Source organism: Tachypleus tridentatus, chromosome 11 (genome assembly GCF_004210375.1).
Source record: "Tachypleus tridentatus isolate NWPU-2018 chromosome 11, ASM421037v1, whole genome shotgun sequence".
NCBI classification, from domain to species: domain Eukaryota; kingdom Metazoa; phylum Arthropoda; class Merostomata; order Xiphosura; family Limulidae; genus Tachypleus; species Tachypleus tridentatus.
Window position 1 is genome coordinate 75558349 of NC_134835.1, and position 22790 is coordinate 75581138.

At 31.8% G+C, this 22790-nt stretch overlaps 2 protein-coding genes across 2 annotated transcripts in view; one reads left to right on the forward strand and one right to left on the reverse strand.

The window, feature by feature from the left end:
• The window catches only part of LOC143231533 (insulin-like peptide 7), a 30154-nt gene extending 29948 nt beyond the window's left edge, over nt 1-206 (reverse strand). The window contains exon 1 of the mRNA XM_076466055.1: nt 74-206. The gene's annotated coding sequence lies outside the window, so the exon portion shown is untranslated. The remainder of the gene's footprint in view (nt 1-73) is intronic.
• Nucleotides 1-22790, forward strand: part of LOC143232493 (spondin-1-like) — a 481016-nt gene that overhangs the window by 403575 nt on the left and 54651 nt on the right. The window lies entirely within an intron of this gene.

Sequence of the window (22790 nt, forward strand, 5' to 3'; positions counted from 1 at the left end):
CATTATCAAGTTTACTTACCCCTAAGTAGTATATTTCTATCATAAAGATTTATTGTATTTTGATTTTACTTACAAAATAGTTGCTCAGAAGAATGAAGTTCACGCTTCGTGGAGAAGATTCAATATATTCAAAAAAATATCTTTTTTTCTTTAGTCAAGCTTTTGATATTAAGATTTTAAATTCAAACAAACTTTTTTTTATCCACAATTTCAGATAAGAGTAAAATATAACCTGACATGTGTATAATTGTCTTGTTTAACAAAATATTATTATTATTATGTGAAATAAAACAAGACACCTATCGTCTTTAGCTTAAACTGAAGTTGTGAGGCACATCTTTATATAACGTATTCGTTTTCACCACGCAGGGGAGGTTACTATGTTGTTAGTGAGACATTCCATTGGCTACAATCTAGTGACGTCCTGCAGTATTGGCAGAGTTTAGGTAACAGCGTAGGTTTTACCGTAAATTAAAGCGTATCTGATGAATAAGCTTTCGAAATTAAAATAATAACTATTATGACTTTTGATTTTACCGTTTCATTTATTATGCAACGTGTGTATTTTGTGCAAAGGGTTAATCTTACTCTATGCGACCCATACGCCATTGTGTAGCAGCAGATGCAAGTGGTGACGCCACAGGTGACGTGTTGATATGTATGCTTGAGTTACGACAAATTCCATAATAATCTACATTGTAATAATACTACATGTAAACTAGTGGGTGGAGATATATATAAAAAGTTTTTCCTAAAGAGTAATATTTGTACAACGAGGGCATTACATGATGTTACAAAGAAGGACATATATTTCAGTCCAATGAGTGTTCAGTGTTTGCTATGTAAGCAGAAAACATTCACAGGAGAAAGGGCAGTAACTGGTTCGAAACCATATTTAAAACCAATGAAGAGCAACGCTCTTGTTCAAAAACTGAAAGCCATGTTTGCGAAGATAAATCTTTGAACCAAAAACTCTACTGCCATGAATTAGGACATACTTCTGATATCATTAGAAATATGTATAGAAACAATGAGTTGAAGTTTACAAAGGTTCACAGATTCCAGACTTACTTCAAAATCAACAGCTGTTTCCATGGGAATGATGAAAGATGCAGCTAAAATTACAACATTTATAATCGACGCCATTTTCTGGTGGAAAATCAACGAATATGGCTTGTTTATAAGAATGTGGTTTTGGATACTTTCTGTATACAGTGGATAGTTTGTTAAGAAATTTCTTGTCAGCCATCAAAAGAGATTGTTAGAATAGAAAGGCCACTATTGGGAAATAATGCATAATTATGACAAGACTGAGCGCGATTTACCTTGAAAGATGTAGTTCCAAGGTCAACAGGGTTGTGTGAAGCCTCTCCATAAAACATACATATTTTTTTAGTAATGGGTATATAACTTGCATTCCTTAACCATCAGCAAAAGCCTTATAAAAGTCACGTATTATAATGTGTAAGAAACCAATTAATTACATACTTATCATAGTTATAGTTATTGGTATAAGTGATAAAATTTAGGAAGTACCTTGTTACCTAAACACAGAAAGTTTTATAGTATGTAACTTGTTACCTAATCACCACAAGTGTTGTAGTATACACTTGTTACTTAATCACCACAAGTGTCGTAATAAGATAATTTGTTACTTAATCACCACAAGTGTCGTAGTATGTAACTTGTTACCTGACACCACAAGTATCGTACTATGTACCTTGTTACCCGACACCACAAGTATCGAAGTATATACTTGTTACCTAATCATTACAAGTATCGAAGTGTGTAACTTGTTACCTAATCACCATAAATGTTTTACCTAATCGTCACAGCAGTCGTAGTATATACTTGTTACCTAATCACCATAAGTGTCGTAGTATGTACCTTGTTATCTGTCACCACAAGTATCGAAGTGTCCAACTTGTTACCTAATCGCCACAGTAGTCGTAGTATGGAACTTGTTACCTAATCACCATAAGTACCGTAGTATGTATCTTGTTACCTGACACAACAAGTATCGAAGTGTGTAACTTGTTACCTAATTACCATAAGTGTCGTAGTATATACTTGCTACCTGACACCACAAGTATCGAAGTATGTAACTTGTTACCTAATCGCCACAGTAGTTGTAGTATGGAATTTGTTACCTAATCACCTTAAGTGTCGTAGTATGTATCTTGTTACCTGACACAACAAGTATCTAAGTGTGTAACTTGTTACCTAATTACCATAAGTGTCGTAGTATATACTTGCTACCTGACACCACAAGTATCGAAGTATGTAACTTGTTACCTAATCGCCACAGTAGTTGTAGTATGGAATTTGTTACCTAATCACCATAAGTGTCGTAGTATGTATCTTGTTACCTGACACCACAAGTATCGTACTATGTACCTTGTTACCTGACACCACAAGTATCGAAGTGTGTAACTTGTTACCTAATCGCCACAGCAGTCGTAGTGTATACATGATACCTAATCACCACAAGTGTCGTAGTATGTACCTTGTTACTTAATCACCACAAGTGTCGTAGTATGTAACTTGTTACCTAATCACCACAAGTGTCGTAGTATGTAACTTGTTACCTAATCACCACAAGTGTCGTAGTATGTACCTTGTTCCTTAATCACCACAAGTGTCCTAGTGTGTAACTTGATCTCAGCATGTAATAATCAAGAAGAAAATACACTGGGTACATGGGATACTATAACTAGTGCACTATCAATAATATCTGATTAACGTCTAAATACATAAACAAACTTACCATGAAAACAATTTTATTGTTTTCCAGCGTTTGTAGAGCATACCGGAGAGATTTAAACATTTAGACAATAAAGTAAGGAAAAAACTGCATTTACTCTTCGGATAGCCCCCAGTGACACAGCAATATGTCTGAGGACTTGCAATGCTAAAAGTCGGGTTTCGATACCCATTGGATTAGAACACGGTTAGTCCATTGTGTAGCTTTGTGCTCAACTTCAAACAAACTCTGAAGATAATAATAACACTTTTTGTTTCACCCAACGTTTCGTCATCACGGCTTTACCAGGACAAGTAGGTCTCGAAATTTTTAGCTGCAATGAAAAGTTGTTTGTTACTATCTGGAGAGTAGAGGTCGTTTTTTTTTTAGTTTATTGTCAGAACTAAATGAATTCAAAGCTGAAACCTGTTGTTCTGTGAAGCGCTTCAAACAAAAAATGTGAAGAACTGAAGAAAGCATCTGGATAGATAAGTTAAATTAAGTCAACGTATGTTAAACAAAAATTAATGTTTTTGAAGTAAAATAAAAACTGTAGGTTTCTTCATGTTGATGCTTTCCGCACAAAATCAAAATTCTACATGAAAAGGTTATATTGAATGATAGTACAGTCAACATTTTGTTGAAACCAAATTTTATAGGCACAAACCTGTTGATTATGAGGAGCTTTCATGGAATTAAGATATATTTGTGAACTGTATACTGCCATATAGGTCAGTTACAGAGCTGAAGCAGGTCTTCTTGACGTCTGGTCAGACTCATGAAGCACTATCTTTATTATTTGGTCAATGACAGTCACTTTACTTGATTTCTTAACATACATCTATGGATACTTGTATCTGTATTTATCCAGTTTAAAAGTTGAATCACTGTGACATGAAAAGCAGAAAACAGAGCCACACAGTCATACGAATACAAAAACTAAAACAGAAACTATTACCAAATAAACAAAGTTGGAGTATCATCTTTCCAGGGTGGGTAGCACACACAAAATGCAATGAAACACCTGTGTAATTTCACAATACTCATTAGGAAACATGCACATAACTTATGTTTTTTAAGGTATAATCATTAGAACCTTATTGAAAAGTTTCAGCTCTAATCGTTTCGTTTTTATGTGATTATACGCGAAAAATATGATATTATATGTATATTTAATATGATTAAATGAGGAAAGAGTTAATATATTTAACTGGAAGACTTTCACAGTTGTTTGAAGAATAGAACTGGTTTCTTATTAAAATCAAGAGGAGGACATATCTATTGTTTTGTCCATAGTGATAAGATGGCTAAATTAAACATTTCTATCTCTTCTACCTTCGTTCCTTGCAGTTAGATTTTTAATGTTAAAATATAGGAAGTACAGCATTTTGTCGACCTTACGTTCAAATAAACATTACTTTGTGTTAAAAATACTTGTTTTCAAAATCGTTCAGAACGAGATTAAAAGAGATCAGTTATTTAACTTTAACTGGACCAGCACGTGTTAAATATTTACAGTAATATGGGTTCGATATTCACTATGTATCTTATCTATTTACAAACAGCCATTATAAAAACGATTTTAACTTGCTAGTTTGATGAATTACGGTATTGAGCAAAATGTCTCTCCTGCATTGACAAACGGCTTGTAGAAAACTGTAAGGTATACGTGGATTGTTTATAGTAATGAATCGTATGTGATCCTATGCAGTAAATATAAACTAAATCAATCACATGTAGCTTCTATATTTAATACATATTTTCCATAGGAGTTTGACCTATAGCTAATGATGAAAGAACTACTGTATTCATTATGCAAGCAAGAGAGTGAGATTGGATTTATTACCATTTCATTATATATATATATATATAAATAGCTTCTATAAAACTATTTACTACTTTAACCTTAGTCTTCATTACTTTAGTCAAAATTAAAGTGAAGATGAATTTAAGGTTTATCAAAGTCGCAAGGGTACACAACAGATAACATTTAAACTATTTGATTTATATACTAGAAAAACAGACAGTTAAAACATGAGGTTAAATTCTGTCATAACTTTCAACACCTCTACTGGTGCCTTCCTCAATAGTTAGACTCTTGCATACGTTTTGTCAGTTATTAGTGTTGTTATTCAGTGGTTAAACACTTTCATACGTGTTGTCACCTCTTAGTGTTGTTTCAGTGGTTAAACACTTTCATACGTTTTGTCAGTTATTAGTGTTGTTTCTCAGTGGTTAAACACTTTCATACGTTTTGTCAGTTATTAGTGTTGTTTCTCAGTGGTTAAACACTTTCATACGTTTTGTCAGTTATTAGTGTTGTTCTTCAGTGGTTAAACACTAAGTTTTGTCATTTATTAGTGTTGTTTTTCAGTAATTAAACAGTTTCATACGTTTGTCAGTTATTAGTGTTGTTCTTCAGTGGTTAAACACTTAGTGTCAGTTGTTGGTGTTGTTTCAGTGGTTAAACAGTTTCATACGTTTGTCAGTTATTAGTGTTGTTTCTCAGTGGTTAAACACTTTCATACGTTTTGTCAGTTATTAGTGTTGTTTCAGTGGTTAAACACTTTCATACGTTTTGTCAGTTATTAGTGTTGTTCTTCAGTGGTTAAGCACTTTCATACGTTTTATCAGTTATTAGTGTTGTTCTTCAGTGGTTAAACACTTTCATACGTTTTGTCAGTTGTTGGTGTTGTTCTTCAGTGGTTAAACACTTTTATACATTTTGTCAGCTATTATTCGGTGGTTAGACTCTTTCATACGTTTTAAAAACCTGTTGGTGTCTTCCTCAGTGGTTAAACAGTGTCATATTACCTTATAATATTTTTCTCTGTGGTTAAACTGAGTCATGTTACTTGTCAGTGTTTTTTTTCAGTCTCTTAACTTTGCTATATGTTTCGTCACCTAAGGGTGTTTTCCTCAATGGTTAAACTCTGTCACCACACCCATTAGAGTTTTCCTAAATGGTTAAAGTATGTCGTATGTTTTATTACCTGTTAGTGTTTTTCAAATCATTAATCATTATATAATACCAACTAGTGTTTTCCTCATTGGTTACATTCTTTCATGACACAAACTAGTGTTTTCCTCATTGGTTACATTCTTTCATGACACAAACTAGTGTTTTCGTTGGTTTGAAGCTATATTTCATACTCTTAAAGCTGTAATGTTTAAAAAGATAAAAGTTGACGCTCAACCTCTTTCACATTTTACTACGTATAATTAGGTTATTAGAATTAGATAACTGAACTATTATATATAATTAGATTATTAAGATATTACATAATAGTCTTACCGTTTATTACTAAACTGTTTCTTTTCAATTAATAAAACAAATTTCCTAGCAGATAAAGCTTAATGTAACAGAAAAGTAGGTTTTATTGTGGTTTTGTATATAACAATTGTTAATATGTATCGATAGATAGTTGGCTGTAAACAAGGATATAATGTTTACTGAGCAGCTCTCTGGCACCTGAAATTCACAAAGGGAAATTACCTTTTCAGTATGAATTCTTTAATCTGATTGTGACATCACACGAATGGGCAGAAAATTTGGCGTGGCTTCGACACTATAAAATGTAACATTACATCATTGACTGTGAAAGTCTCAAAGCTTCAATCGGAATTGTTAACCAATAACAATGCTTCATTTGAGTTAAGAAAGTTTTCATTGATTATTCTTGTTACCAACAGCATGTAATTAAGTGTTTAATCTTACGAAGGAAGACTAATCAAACTGGAGTGATCTAACTGTAAAAACACCAACATCTGATTGTCTGAGTATTGTCGAAGGGTGATGTAACAGGAAGATAGAATTAGTGATAGTGCAAAAGTTTCATTAACATGATTGATTAAATGTTTAACAGCTTATGTCCATACATATTGTTATGTTGATTATTATTTTGCACAGTTAGTTTACCATATAGGTTTAATTTTAGCTCTGAAAAATGAAAAAAAAATAATTACGGTAAAATAATGAATCTATGTATTTTAATAATCTAAATTTTTCTTTCCTGACATTGCATATTTTTAGCTAGACCTAAACATTAGCTTTATTGTTTAGAAAGTTAATTGTTAGTTTTGTTTTTGTAGATATTTATCTTTGATCAGAATTTGGTGATGAGCATTAAAAACATCGTATATTCTTGTTAGGCCTAGTTAAATCTACATCAGTTCAGAAGCAATCCTTTAGTAATCACGAAAAACTCAAACCTTAGGTGTACATGCTACACACACATGGAAAATTTCGCTAGTATGCCTCACAAGTATATGTCGTAGGACGTGTGATAGGTGAATGGGTCACGCGTGAGCTGTGTCTCTTGGTTATACTCACTATAGCAATACTATACTGTTACTGATTGGCTCAAAGAAGGTTTCACACTACTGTCCGAAAGTTTTAGCAGTAATAATTATCAATAAAAGACAATAAAATATGTTTAATTAATAACTATGTACTGAAAACAATAGGTTCTAGTTGTAGATAATACACTTAATAAAAGTAAAATGATTTCATATCATATGAATCTTTATCTCATTCAGTCTATATAAAAGTATTAGTACAAATCTTCATCTAGTTAAGTTTATATAGTTACTTATACTGAAAACAATAGTCTCTACCTTTGAATAATATGCTTCATAAAAGCAAGGTATAACTTTGCGTATTTTATAAATTTGTATCTTATCCACTACATATATAAAAGTCGATGTGAAAATCTCTATCTAGTCCAGTTTATATGGTAATCAAATAATGGAAACAATAGCCTCTAGCTCTGAAGAGTACGCTTAATATAGGTAAAATATTAACTATTTTAAATGTTACAGTTTATATGGTTGCTGTTTGTTACCAAGCACAAAGCTACACAATGGGTTATCTGTGCTATGCGAACCACAGGCATCGAAACATTACTATTAGTCCACAGATATGCTGCTGTGCCACTGAATGGTCAGTTTATATGAACAAACACATTTGTTAACCTGAGATTCACGTTTTAGCGGGGAAAAGAAATTCGTAAGTTTATTAAATTCACACGTTGAAAGTAAAAGAAAGCGTAACATCATAAAATCCAATGTTCATTTGATTTTTCAAATCCTCTTTCAGAACAACTTAATAGATTCAAGTGGTTTTGAAGCTCTCAAAAATTGATCCAGAAATTTGAGTAAAAAACTGTCGTTTACAGGATTATTTAAAACAAGTATCAACGCTCAGGTTTATGAAATTCTCATACTGAGACCTAGAAACTGGAAATCAAGAGGAGGGGTGACGTTCTCAGATTTGACTGCATGAATCTGCTTGAAAATACACGAAAAATGTAAATGGTGTACGAAAGCAGACGAGAACTTGTTACTCAGTTGTTTGACGTTATGTTTTAAGGAGAATTATTATCGCTTTTATTACTATAGGTCTAATAATTTGTTTCATTTATTAACAACGTACACAATAACACTTTTTTAGTGAGATTCTAAATACAACAGTAGCAGACAAACATATTTTTTATTGAAAGTATTTATTTTGGCACTTAACAAGTAAAAGGTCTGTACGCATCAAAAGGTCTTTCGTCACAAGAATAAAATTAAAAGCAGTTTTAACAATGCACATATAACAATAATTGGAGCATGCTGAATATTTGTTGGCTCTTTCTTGAAAGTCATACCAAAAGTTATCAAAAGATGGTATTACCATATGTGGAATATTTATGACAAGTCGTTGCGTGTTTTTCAAGTACAAAGCTACACAACAGGCTGCTTGTGCTCTACTTAACAAGTGTATCAAAAACTGATATGTGGTGTTATAAACCGATAGACTTACCACGCTGTACCACCAGGAAACTCTGCAAAATCACATGTTAGAAAGGTGGAACTTCTCTGTGACATATTAACTAATTACACTAATGTGTTGATTTTCAAATTATTTTATTGAAATAAAATATAAACTATTAAAGCATGGTTTAACAACTGAAGTACTTCAGTCATAAAGTTGGGAAATTTTTACTAACGAATTTGTAAATTAAATTAATTGAATTTCTAAAGTATATCCCGAGATTCGGATGATACTATTATATTCTCACGCATCATCTACACATTTAGTAGTTTTAAGGTTTTCTCTAACATCAATATGACGAGTCTGAGAATACCAAATATAATTATGATATTTATTTAAGTATTTTTAACATTACAAATTACTAATATTTTTAAAGTAATGATATACTTGACAAACGTTTCAGCGGAACCAAAATTTTTAATTTTCGCTGAAGTTGACTGTATATCTGTTTTAGAATAAAGTCGTACAATGGGATATCTGCGTTCTATACATCGGGGTAAATCGAACTTTTGATTCCAGTGTTGTTAGTTTGTAAACTTTATGTTGATCCACAAAAAGTGAGTGACTTTGTGTACTTCAATGAAATACATAAGAAAGTGATTTTAATGACTAAAATATTTGATCCTATGTCATATATTACCTTTAAAGTTATTTAAATAAAATTACTATCTATACAAGAGTTATATTAGACATTAGGTCTAATAAATTCAAAGTATATAAAAACTGAATAATAATTCTTAAGAAAAAAAAAACATGTACAAGGCAGCTTAGTTTCCTTATACATCACAAAGAAGGAAATATCATAATGTGCTTTACTTTAGCTGTTGTTGCCCAACAGTAGACCTATATTATTTCTTTTTCATTTCGGTATATTCCCTTGTAGACGATTGTTATAGTGAATTCCTGAAAATCCTCGCACGCCTTACTATCTAAGTGCGCATGTCCTTCTTTCAACGGTTGTGTACAAAATGCAGATAAAAATATATTTAAGTAAATATTTCGCTTATCAAAGTCTAGTGTATGGGTTACGTACTATAATGATAATGTATCTCGTACGAATCTCCGATTTATTATGTTTCGTGCGTTACATATTACGATTTCAAACAGCCGGAATTTTTTTATTTAATTTAGAGGTTAATTAAATTTCGATATGTATTCAATTCATGGTATTTGCCAGCAATATTGATACATACCAATTTCTTTTTAAACTCAAATATATTGTAATGTGCAAACAACAAATAATGATTTATATATAAAAGGTTTACAAACTCATAACCAATATTCAGTCTTCTATTTTCGATGTTCCAGCCCTACGACGAACGAATATTAATTCTTAGCTGACGGTATTACACTTCGCTGGCTGTCTGTTTTTTGCTGGCCTCACGCCGCTTACAGGATAATCTTTACCAAGGAGTGTGTGTTTTACTTGTAGCAAAGCCACAGCGGGCTATCTGCTGAGCCCACCGAGATGAATCAAACCTCCTGATTTTAGCGTTATAAATCAGTAGACTTACCGCTGTACCAGCGGGAGGCTTTTACGAAGGAAGATATCTAATTTCCTCGCACAAATACTGATGTCCGAAGTTAATTCACTAAAGTTAAACAGTTTGGAATGTTCAAAGTATTTCAACGTTTCTAGTCAAATTTTTGCAGTTTTCCGATTAATAATCTTTAGGCGAAGTTCTAGAAAGTTCAGTTGGGCCAACAATATTCGAAGATACGCTAGTATTTTCGTAAAACATATATTGTTCATTCTTACTCTCGAGAATCTTCTACAAGTGTTAAAGAACAGGCAGAATTTGCGCAATACACACTTAACAATACAAATTACACACATTTCTAAAGTTATATTAAACTGAAACATTAAAATAAATATATAACAGTAAATCCCTTACATAGTTCTAATGCAGGTCCGGTATGGCCAGGTGATCAGGGCAATCGACTCGTAATCTGAGTTTTACAGGTTCGAACCTCTATCGCAACAAACATGTTCGCCGTCTCAGCTGTATGGGTGTTATAATGTGACGGTCAATCCTCCAATATTCGTTGGTAAAAGAGTATCCCAATAGTTGGTAGTAGGTGGTAATGACTAGCTGCCTTCCCTCTAGTCTTTCACTGCTAAATAAGGGACGGCTAGCGCAGATAGGCCTCGTGTAGCTTTGCGCGAAATTAAACAAGCAAACAAACAAAAAGTTCTAACGCTAGGCTGTAGAATAATATTATACGTTTATTTATTGATAGCATCAATTACAATAAAGTATATTCCTAACTAAACTAAACGCAAAATCCCACGTAAGTTACAATATTAATTTAGTTCTTTCATTGAAAGAAAAAGACATACTTGATAAAGATTTAACCAATATTAGGCCTAAGACTGTGTGTGTGTTTTCTTACCGCAAAACCACATTGGGCTCTCTGCTGAGTCCACTGAGGGGAATCAAACCGCTGATTTTAACGTTATAAACCCGTAGACTTACTGCTGTACTAGCGGGAGACAGGCCTGAGAGAACTAGACTTGAGATTCGGTTCCTGCGAGTCTATTTCTTGTGTATTATTCTAAAATTCTGTATTTAAAGAAGTACTGTTGGAATAAAGATATTAACTTGATCGCAAAAATTTAACTGGTTTTTGTTATTAATTTATAACCTGGTTTGATAATTAAAAAATACTTTCAAACTCTTCGACTAAAACGCTGGTTATTTTTTCATGTTTTTTTTTTTTTTTAGAATTTCAATAAGAACTTTCAATTTGCGACGTGAAATATTCTTTGTTCTAGAGCGCTTGTTAAAATGAAGATTTATTGTAGATATTTCTCTGAAATTTCAATTTTTTTTTCACAAAATGAAATAATTTGTGAAATAAGATATAAACTGTTTCTAAAATGCTCTTTTTTTTCATGGAATAAACTCGGTAATTGAAATCAGCGTAACAAGACAATATAAGAAAAATAACTTACTCATTTCGATGTTTTCTTACAGTAATAAAACAGTACAGTGACTAAATTATTAAAGTTCCAAATCTAACAGAACTTCTGCTAGGGTTCCAATTAAATGTTAAGAGGAACAATATTTTATTGTTAAATAAGGAGTTAATTTTTTTTCTTTTAAGTAGTCATCTGAATATTCTGTAAAATGTCCCTAGATTTCTGGATCAGTATCTTTTAGGGTATTTCATTAAAGTTTTAGATCCAGGTCTTCCACAGTATGCCATAGAAATTTTACAACTGAACCTTCTACAGAATGTCATCAGACTTCCGACCTGAACCTTCTACAGAATGTCATCAGACTTCCGACCTGAACCTTCTACAGAATGTCATCAGACTTCCGACCTGAACCTTCTACAGAATGCCATCAGACTTCCGACCTGAACCTTCTACAGAATGTCATCAGACTTCCGACCTGAACCTTCTACAGAATGTCATCAGACTTTCGACCTGAACCTTCTACAGAGTATTGTCAGAGCTTCAGATCCAAATCTTCTATAATAATCCATTTCAGCTTTATATCTGGATATTGTATAGAATATAATTTGAGCTTTATATATGGATATTGAAAATAATATAACTTGAGCTTTTCATCTGGATCTTCTATAGAATATCATGAAAATTTTAGAACTGAATCTTCTATAGATTGTTATTATACCTTTAGAACATGAGCATTTTAAATACATATTTGCTATGCTCTCTTTAGAATCTAAATTTATTTCTAGTACAAAATATTTTGCAGAAACATTCAAAACATAAGATAGATTTTTGTTTCATACTTTCAATCAATAACTTTTGTATGATCTGAGAGTTTATTAGTTGTTCAGCACTAAAACTCAATACTGAATCTCTAAGTTGTACTTTACTAATACTTGAGAAACAAATTATATAGCACATATAATGGTAAATCTTACTATAAATATACTTCACTGGCTATCGAAATCATGATTTTAACGTCGTATTCCATTAATTACTGATACCGTGATTTTTAATGGTACTTTTCACTGGTTACCGACATCAGAATTTTTAAAGGTACCTTTCACTAGCTGTTGACACCTGCATTTTTTATGTTATATTTTACTGGCTACTGACATTAGAAGTTTAAATGATATATTTCACTGGTTACTGACATTAGATGTTTTAATTATATATTTCTCTAGTTACCAACATCAGAAGTTACAATGATGTATTTCACTGGTTACTTGTATGACAAATGCGATTATCTTGTAGTTTTCTAGTAATCTCAGCTATAATTATTGCAAAATTTATCAAATGACTCTTATGTATAGATAATTTTGTATCCTCTTTAAAATATTTAAGATAGTTATAGCAGATAAAAAGCTTAAATAAAACAACTAATATCGCTCCGAAGAAACATAAAAAATATCAAGTAATTTTAAAATAAACAGAGAAATGATATCTTTACGAAGTTACTAGAGGCACTCTTCATAGGTGCTCTCATCTAGCGAAAAATATTTTGATTTAGATCTTTCTTTTCAAAATTTTCGATTGAGATACAATCTATATACCAAAGGTCTAGCGGACTTTTTCTTTTTTGTAAGCTCGAGCGGCACTCCAAAGATGTTGCCATGGTAATGAGAACGAGTATCCCTTGTATTCTCGTAACCTTAAAGCTTTGCCTCTTCGACTATAAAGAAAATATTGATTGTGTAAGTAATGTTAAAATAACTGAGATTAATCATTATGTGTTAAACTATACAAAGAATTATTTGAGAACAATAAAATAACACACAAGTTTCTATGGTATTTTTTCTGTTTCTTTAGACTGTGTGTGTTGATTGAATAGAAGTGGTTGGAATATAGAACGAGTGAACTAGTTTCTTCACCACCAACAGCGTTATATATAATATTTTAAAGGCTGGCACAGAATAATTATAATTCGAAAGATTTATTAACCCAACTCAAGACAGCCAATTCAATATACTGATATTCACAACTAACGATGTTACATTTTATATGGTTGAACTTGTTTTTATGAGGTGAAAAAATAACATTTGATAAATGAACTAACGTACAATCAAATGTTTTTTCTTCGTTATCGATTAGGGTTTAAACATCTTAAACACAATATATCTTCAGTTGTTTTTAAGCAACGTTCTTATTAGTGTCAGTTACGTAACTTTCACACAGTTAGAAAATAATTTTTTCAATGTAAGAAAAAAATATTTATTTTCAGTCTCAGTATTCATTCTATTCATAAAGTTTCTTTTTCTGTTCTATTTCTACTTTGAATGTTTTTTAACATAAAATTTACCATTTATGAAGTATTAAAGGCTTACAATTGCAAAAATCAAAGACATCTGTGTTTGCTACATTTATTACGACCGAATATTTGTCGTAAATATATCAGAACTGTTGTGCACTGAATGTGGTAAATGAAGTGTGGTTGACACATTATTAAACAATGTTCTGTTCTTACACTTGTACGTTTTTAAGAGTAATTTAAACGAAGTTTAGCGTAATGTTTTACTTTTTTTTAACAAAAATGCTTTTCCAACACAGGCTGAATAAGTAACAATATATTTGGATTTTCAAGATTTGATGTTAATTTCTAAGTTTTATTTCGTACAGAAAAGTACCAAATGTCTGCTTTGTTTTTCATGAACTATTTTGGTCAAGCACCTTGAACTGTTGATTTTGTATATCAAGTTCAGGCCGTATAAAAATAATCTAGAGAAAGGATTTTTTACTAAAAATATTCATCTACATTACATCTTCTTTCAAAATTAATATAAAGTTTGAACTAAGGAAAAGTTCAAGTTTATAGTATGCTAATTTCAAACTATTTCTGCTGGTTAACTTCTGATGAAATATTTGAATTATTTAGTTGTTAAGTGACAGAGAACAAAAACACAGACAAGCTAATCTTGTTGATTTTCCCTTGTCATTACTATAACTAAATGTGAAGTAATAAGTCTGTGCTTTTACAAGAATTACAAAGGCGACAACTGAATATAGAATTTTTCTTTAAGTGAATTTGTTTGTTTTGAATTTCGAGCAAAGCTACATAAGGACATTCTGCATTAGCAGTCTCTAATTTAGCAGTGAAAGACTAGAGGGACTAGTCATCACACTGTAATCTGTGAGACTACTCTTTTACGATTGAATAATAGATTGACTGCCACTTTATATCGTTCTCACGGCTGAAAGGACGAGCATGTTTGATGGAATGGATATTTAACCTGCGGCCCTTTAAGTGAGAAGTGTTAGGTACTTATTTTTATAAATATTAACAGATCATGCTAAATACAAAATTTTTGCGTTACCTCAGGGAACTCCTGATTTCAGAGGTTGTATTACAACATATTATTTTGTATTTGAATGTAATTTAAAAAGAAAAGAAATGTTAACAGCTTTATTTTGTAATATCAAGTTATGAATCTAGTTACTTCTTTGAGTTTTTGTGACATTAAAATATGGGAGGAATTAGGTACTACTTGTCTCTTAAACATTTTTATTCTATTGTTGATGAAATGACCTCGACACGTGGAAACAGCTTAGCAGGATATTGTAAGAAAAATAAAATTTTAAAGCAAGTTAACAAGAATTATTCTATGACTTTGAAAATGTCCAGACACAAGAGACTTTCTAAGTCAAGCACGTACAGGATCAATATTTCATTTCTAGATAAAGACTTATAAAAAAATAACTTTCTAAATAAACAAACATCGTGTGAAGATATAGAAAGCACAGAGGTTTCAAACACTTGTATACTTCTGTTTTAATATGTATTATTCACTGCCACACTTACACATCGTCTTTCGCTGGTACAGCGGCAAGTCTATGGATTTACATCGCTAAAAGCCGTGCTTCAGTTCCCCTCGGTGGACTCAGCATATAGTTGGATGTGGCTTTACTACAAAAAAACACCAGTTACAGAATAAAATATTTTTAAAGTAATAAATTTAAATATTCCACAAGCAGAAAAGATTTTAAACGATCTTTATACACATCATGATAAAATTTATCGTATCATCAAAATTATGGGTCAGACATTGCGTATTGGTTGTTATTATTTTATTAGTCAAACAATAGCGATGTATACTGTTTATTAGCTCAGGAGTTTCCCAACTGAATGTCACAGGAAACTGTCGTGAAGAGGGAGTCGCATAGCAAGTTAACCTGGTATACAGTACTGTTAGTGTACTCAATAGCTATGGGTTTATTAGGTATGGAGAGAATATTTCATTGTTCGAGTCAAATTAACTAAAACATGTTAATAATAGCTCCGAAACCCATCCTTTTATAGGCTTAGTGGTTAAAGTAACTAGACTGTGAACCTGAGGATTCGTTGTTAGCGCACTTTTGTTGTAAAAATGTGCTCGGTCTCTTGTGGCCATGATTGTGCTATATGAGCAACGGATAAATTGCGGTAGTTGGACAAGACTACCTAAAAGTTGGAGGTGGTGCTATTGACGCTGTTCTTACTTTGACCAAACAGTTATACGAAGTGTAGTTGCCTTTTATGTAGCTTTGTGCGAAAATTCTAAAATGAAAAATCATATTCTGTTTTATTTCAAATAAAGCTTCTCCTCTGTGGTTAATAAAACATCTACAGTTTCCTGTTGGTTATAGTTATGGTTTTACACGAGAGGAATTTCGAGCTTACACTATCCATCCTCCAACTATACAGGCCTCTCGTAGTATATTTGTTCAGATAAGATTGTTTTGTTGATGCTCAGTTCAGATAAGATTGTTTTGTTGATGCTCAGTTCAGATAAGATTGTTTTGTTGATGCTTAGCTCAGATAAGATTGTTTTGTTGATGCTCAGTTCAGATAACGTTGTTTTGTTGATGCTCAGTTCAGATAACGTTGTTTTGTTGATGCTCAGTTCAGATAAGATTGTTTTGTTGATGCTCAGTTCAGATAAGATTGTTTTGTTGATGCTCAGTTCAGATAACGTTGTCAGAGTGATAATTTGTTCTATTAGTTCGGTTGATTTTACTCTTTCAAGTGTTAAACAATATGTAATATAAAAAGACTTCCTTATGGTTATTCCTTTGACAGTTGAGAACAAGCTATATACTTCGTGAGGTTTTTTCAGTAAATGTTTGTCCTACAAGATACATATTTACTTATTGCTCAATGAATTGCAGTTTTTGTCACCTTAGAGTACCGCGTTTTATAAAAACAACAAAATATTATCAACTGTAAACTTTGAAAATAAAAACTAAAAGAGAGTGATAATTTGCACCGTTGATTTTACCATTTTAAGATATGTTCACTAATGTGTTTTGGTTTTCTGCTCTCTAATATAAAGTGGTCTTCGTGTAGTGTTATTTTAACATCTACAATGTTATACGTAATGTAGTTCTCTCTCTATGTATATATACATATAACTTTATTGCAAAACCAAAAATCAAGCCTAATAACAAAGCTCTTTTTTATCACAATTTAGGTTAAAAATAAGTTATTGAACTACGAACAGCCAATTAATGTCCCAGATCACCATAATAATAAGTTATCGAGAGAAACAAGGAAACAGGTAACGTTTCTAATTCGTGACAGGTATATTGTTATAGTGAGAGGTGTTAACTTCTTATGCTGTTATATTTTTTCTTCAAGTTGTGTCTTCTTCATATGCGGTTAATTAAACTGACAATCATTTGTCTCTTCAGGAGACTCATGTAGAGGAATCGTATCGCCATCTAGTAGTAGCTTTGATTAATGAACAACAGAACGAGAATTTAAATGTGGAAATATACATGTGTAAACTAACTAATATGTGATCAATTCTATCATCACTGATTTTATCTTTTAAACTCTTTTAAAACCACAACGAGATTTTGTTTTCATTTGCAAATGAAAGTAGCTAAACCTGTGTGGAGAATTAAGACGTAAAAAACCTACGCATAAGCTTAAAGAAATGTTTTTAATATTTGTTTAAAATATTCACGCAAGAGCTACACAATGGGTTTCCATGTGAGTCGTCAGTAATTTCCAGCTCATAGACTAGATGGAAGGCAGTCAGTAAACAGATCCACATCCAATTCTAAAGTTGTTATAAATGATGTTGCTGTGTTTATTTTAATTTTCTCACAAAGCTATACGAAGGCTATCTGCGTTATCCGTCCCTAATGTAAATTAGAGGGAAGACAGCTAGTCATCAACACCTATGCTAATTCTTGGGTCACTCTTTTGTCAATGAAGACTGGAATTTACCGTCACAGTACAATTCTTCTACGGCTTAAAGGGTGAACATGTTTAGTGTGACGGGGATTCGAATCCGTGACACTCAAGTTACGAGTCAAACTCCCAAACCACTAGGCCATGTTATAATCAAATACTGAGATTTGATTGTTACTCTTAAAACGCAACAATAGTTTCGAAGTGTGATACTTTAGGGTGAATCAAAAGTTTCTGAACACCTCGTGTTGTCTTTCAAGTCCCATTGTTTTTTAGGCTTGAAAAATATTTAAACCTGAGTTCCTGTTAAGAATTGGAGAAAGTGCGATGCACAGTTTTATGGTAACGGGGCGAGAGCCATGGTATCTCAGATCGAAATCCTTTACATTAATTAGCATATAATGTTCGGTCCTGAATAAAGAAAATGAGTGTTTTAAGATAATGACTGTTGTCTTCCTAATTCAATAGTCTACAATAAGCTTTCTCCACTCAGTTTATTATAGGAATCGATCTTCGAATTTTAGTGTCAGAAAGTCCGTAAATATACCGTTCATCATTGAAGGACAAAGTTAGTTGGAAATTGTTAAATCTGAGCTGAACATGAGTGTGACTAAACTACGAAACTTTAAAATATTTCATCTTTATTATGTGTAAAGTATAAACATATTTATTTTGTTTTGTTGTTGATTTTAAACCTGTATAAGGTAGTTGATATGCATATGTGTTATTTTTATAAAAACAAAATCTTAATATAATTCTGCTGATTTTTTTAGTTGTAAAACCTATAACTTTGATTCCTGTATACCTTACCTTTTTTACCATGCAACAAGTTGAAATCATAAGATTTTATATTTGTCTTTTCCATACTACCTCTTGAATAACTTAGTAGGTCGATTTGTGTAAAAAAGTTATCTACATAAACACTGCTGGCCAAAATCTTAAGGCCAATGAACATAAAGAAAAAAATATGCATTTTGCGATGTTAGACTCAACCACTTATTTGAGTAGAGCTTCAAAAGATGAAAATAAGAAAAGGGAGAATAAAAAAAATTTAGCATTTAATAGAGAAATGTAAACACTATAAAATTAGTGGTTTCTGAATTTTCTTTGGTTACTCTTCAGCCCCTTAGGATTGAAGAACATTTCACTTTTATTTTATATTTTTCATGGGTTTATCAAAAAATCCACAAGAGAAGATGACACAAAAACAAATATTCAAATTCTCACACTTCTCACACTGGAGAATATTGACGTTATTTTTAAATACTCCTTTATAAAATAAAGAAATTAAAACTATAATTTTCTTTATTATCTGTGGTTTGATGTCAATATCATCTGCATAGAATGATAATTAAATAATTTAATTAAATGTTTGAATATAACTCATTAAAACGTTGTGGCATACGCAGTTTGACTTGCTTGCATACTGAGGATTAATCACACACGCACCTATCTAACATGCAGTTAGTCAAGTAAGCTCATTCACGTTCTCACCAGTTTCCCATATTTCATGCTATTGCTGATTTTCACGGCAAGATTCGCTTATTGAAGGAAGTATGAACTCAAAACAACCATATCAAACACTTATAATTCTGTGAAAATCAAAGCTGAAATACTAGAGGAGACAATTAGTCAAAACTCTAAAGATGGGACGTGTAATAATAGATATTGTTCTCAACATATGATATAGTATAAACTAATACCAGTACTAACAGTATCAGAGTATCGACTGTACCATATTGATACTGATTACAAACCCTGAAAACAATGATATTACTTCAGAATACTTACTTGTTTATTGGGATTTGTCTACTGAGATCATTAATCATGACAGATAAAAAGTGGTCACTAATATATCTGGATATTCTACATCGGTAGTAGCTTAAGAAATCCTAATTCTAGATCACAGCAATAGGAAAATCAGTATTTCTGATTCACCTGCTATATAAATATATATACATACGAGATGTAGTTGTACAGGATCTGAAAGTGTTATGTTTCAAGAATAAATAAAGCCAGAATTAGGACTAACAAATATTTTTCATTTCTTACTTCTGAAGTTCGTATGTTATTCTGTGTTGTAACCTGCGGAGTGCATTATTCTTCTCGCGATTCATACATAACATGCGCACGTTTTACTGGTATCGCGATAGTACCAATTGCAGCGTTAAGCGTCCTTTACGTTGTGACATCATTTTGGTGTTTACTGACTGACTTGTAAACAATAGTAATGTCTTGTGGTGCTAGTTGCTAAAATAGATAATCTCTTCAAGTGACCTTTGGCTCCATTTCGGGGAAATTAATTTTTGTTATCAACGTGGACATCACAAAACTACAGAAAAAAATAAAGAAACTTAGTTGAATCCTGTCGTACTACATTTAATTTAGTTAACAAAAGTGTATGGAAGAGCCATATATTTCGTTTTTTATTCAAACCTTACTGTAGCAAGGAAGAAACACATTTACAGGAGTGCGAATTTTTATTGTACAATTATAAGCAATTACATCTTTATGGATATAGGCAAGTTTTAATAACTTCACGACGGTACAATATGCAAAATAAGCGTGCCCTATGTGACATCATTTTAGTGTCAACTGTTAGTACTGATTAACTAACAGACAACATAGTACTGTTTAGTGCTATGGTGTGAACTATTAAAACAGGTGACTCCTCCAGGGGGTCTGTTGCCCCTTTTCTGGGAAATTATGTATTTATTATTTAAGATGATTCAAGTATACCATATCTGTTTGGGAGAGGAATATCTTGGTGTTTAATACATGTTAGTCGTAAGTGTCTCTATCTGTTCATGCTTGTTAGATGTCAATATTTAAGTGTCATGAATGTTAGACGTGGGTGTTTAATTCTGTTTATGCATGTTACATATGACTATTTAAACTGTTCATGCATGTTAGGCGACGTGGGTGTTTAAGTCTGTTTATGCATGTTACGTATAGCTGTTCAAAACTGTTCATTCATGTTAGACGTGGGTATTTAAGTGTCTTAATTCATGTTAGATGTTTATATCTAAGCCTGTTCATGTATTTGACCTCTTACTTTAACAAAATATGTTCATTTGTGGGAGTTCCATGACGTCTTTTTATTGCTATCCTTTCGGAGTTTCGAAGTAAAAACTCCAATATTCAATTATATAAAAACGGTAGTTTTTTTACTCGGACATCACGTGTTTCATTATGCTGTTCATGTGGTTAATTAACTGGGGCAAGTTTGTATACTGTAATTATAATAAGGCTTACTCATTTGCCTTATTTTTATGTTTAGTGAAAAGCAATTTTTTGTTTATGGTGAATGGTAGTTTTAGGTTTAGGACAACGTGCTTTTTATATTAATTTTTCTTACGTATAAATAGAGATTAAACCCGTTAGACCTCGTGTCCCTAACGTTCTACTAGTTTTATCTGATTCCTCATCTGCTTGTGCAAGTATTTACTTTTGTTACTTGAAAAATTGTGTTAAAATGAAATGATCTATATTTTGAATATTAAAAAGTATACTTCTCTCTCTACACACAAGCTGAGTGGTAAGTCAGTGATCTTATAGTGGTAAGAATCGGGTTTCGATGCGAGCAATAGACAGGTCACAAAGAGTTTAATCAGCATATGTAAACTAATTATAAATAATCAAAGAAGCTCTCTCTTCCCACCAAACATGCTCGTCCTTTCAGCCGTGGGGGCTTTATAACGTTACGTTCAATCCCACTATTCGCTGGTAAAAGAGTGGCCCAAGAGTTGGAGGTGGGTGATGATGACTAGCTGATTTCCCTCTGCACTGCTAAATTAGGGACGGCTTGCGCAGATAGTCCTCGTGTAGCTTTGCGCGAAATTCAAAACAAACCAAGTTAAACTCTCTCTCTCTCTATATATATATATATATATATACTGCTGGCCAAAATATTAAGGCTAATGAACATAAAGAAAAATATGCATTTTGCGTTGTTAGACTCAACCACTTATTTGAGTAGAGCTTCGAAAGATGGTTATAATAATATAATAATAATAATAATAAATTTATTAAGCAATAAATTAGACACAAAAAATCAAATATCAATATAAAACCATCAACAAAGAGTTAACTCGTCCTGTGATGGTTAAACACATAATAAAGTAAAATCAAAACTTACAAAATCAATATAAAGTTCCCAGAATATTATCATCAGTATTTAAGATCCATTGTTTTAAGTATTTCTTTTGATTAACACGATTAATAGAAGATCTTATACTATAAGGAATAAAATTATGAATACGAGGTGCCAAATAAAGATATTGATGAAGTGTAACTGTTTTACGTGGTGTGGGTACATTAATTGGAAAAAAAGATTGAAGTCGTGTAAAATATGAAGTGACTTTAAAAGGCCTATTAAAAGAAACATGCAATGTAGATAAAGCTAAAAAATATAAATAAAGTTTATCATATGAAAGAGGGAGTTAAATTTACTGAAATCGGTATCAAGCCTATGAGTAAAAATAAGAGAGAAAACACTTTTTTTGCAACTTGTGAATAGGAATTAAAAAAGTCTTATATGTGCCACCCCAAATTGAAATACAATATTGTAAGAAAGATTGAAAGAGAGCATAATATACACTTAACAAAATATGATAAGGAGCACAATGACTAAGTTCAAAATTAGCATAGAACTATATTTTAATTTATTAACTAAAGAATTAATATGAAATTGCCAATTTAATTTTCGATCTAAAATAATTCCTAAATATTTAACAGAGGAAACTTGAGTCAATTTGGGACACTTACAATTAGAGTAAGTATAACAATCACTAGAATGATAAAAATAGAAGGAAAAGCTGGAATGACACCATAAAGGTTAAACTGAAGAAGAAAAGATTTAGATATATTTAAGGATAAGTCATTACAGAAAAGCCAATTTTAATTTTATTAAGATCACTAGAAATAATGGCTTCATTAATTAGATTTGGCTTACTATAAACAACAGCAATATCATCGGCATAGGCTTGGATATCTCCAAAAAACTGTTGGTAAAGAATATCATTTATATAAATGAGAAATAATAAAGGGCCCAGAACAGAACCTTGTGGTACTCCAACATTAATTGTAAGCCAATCAC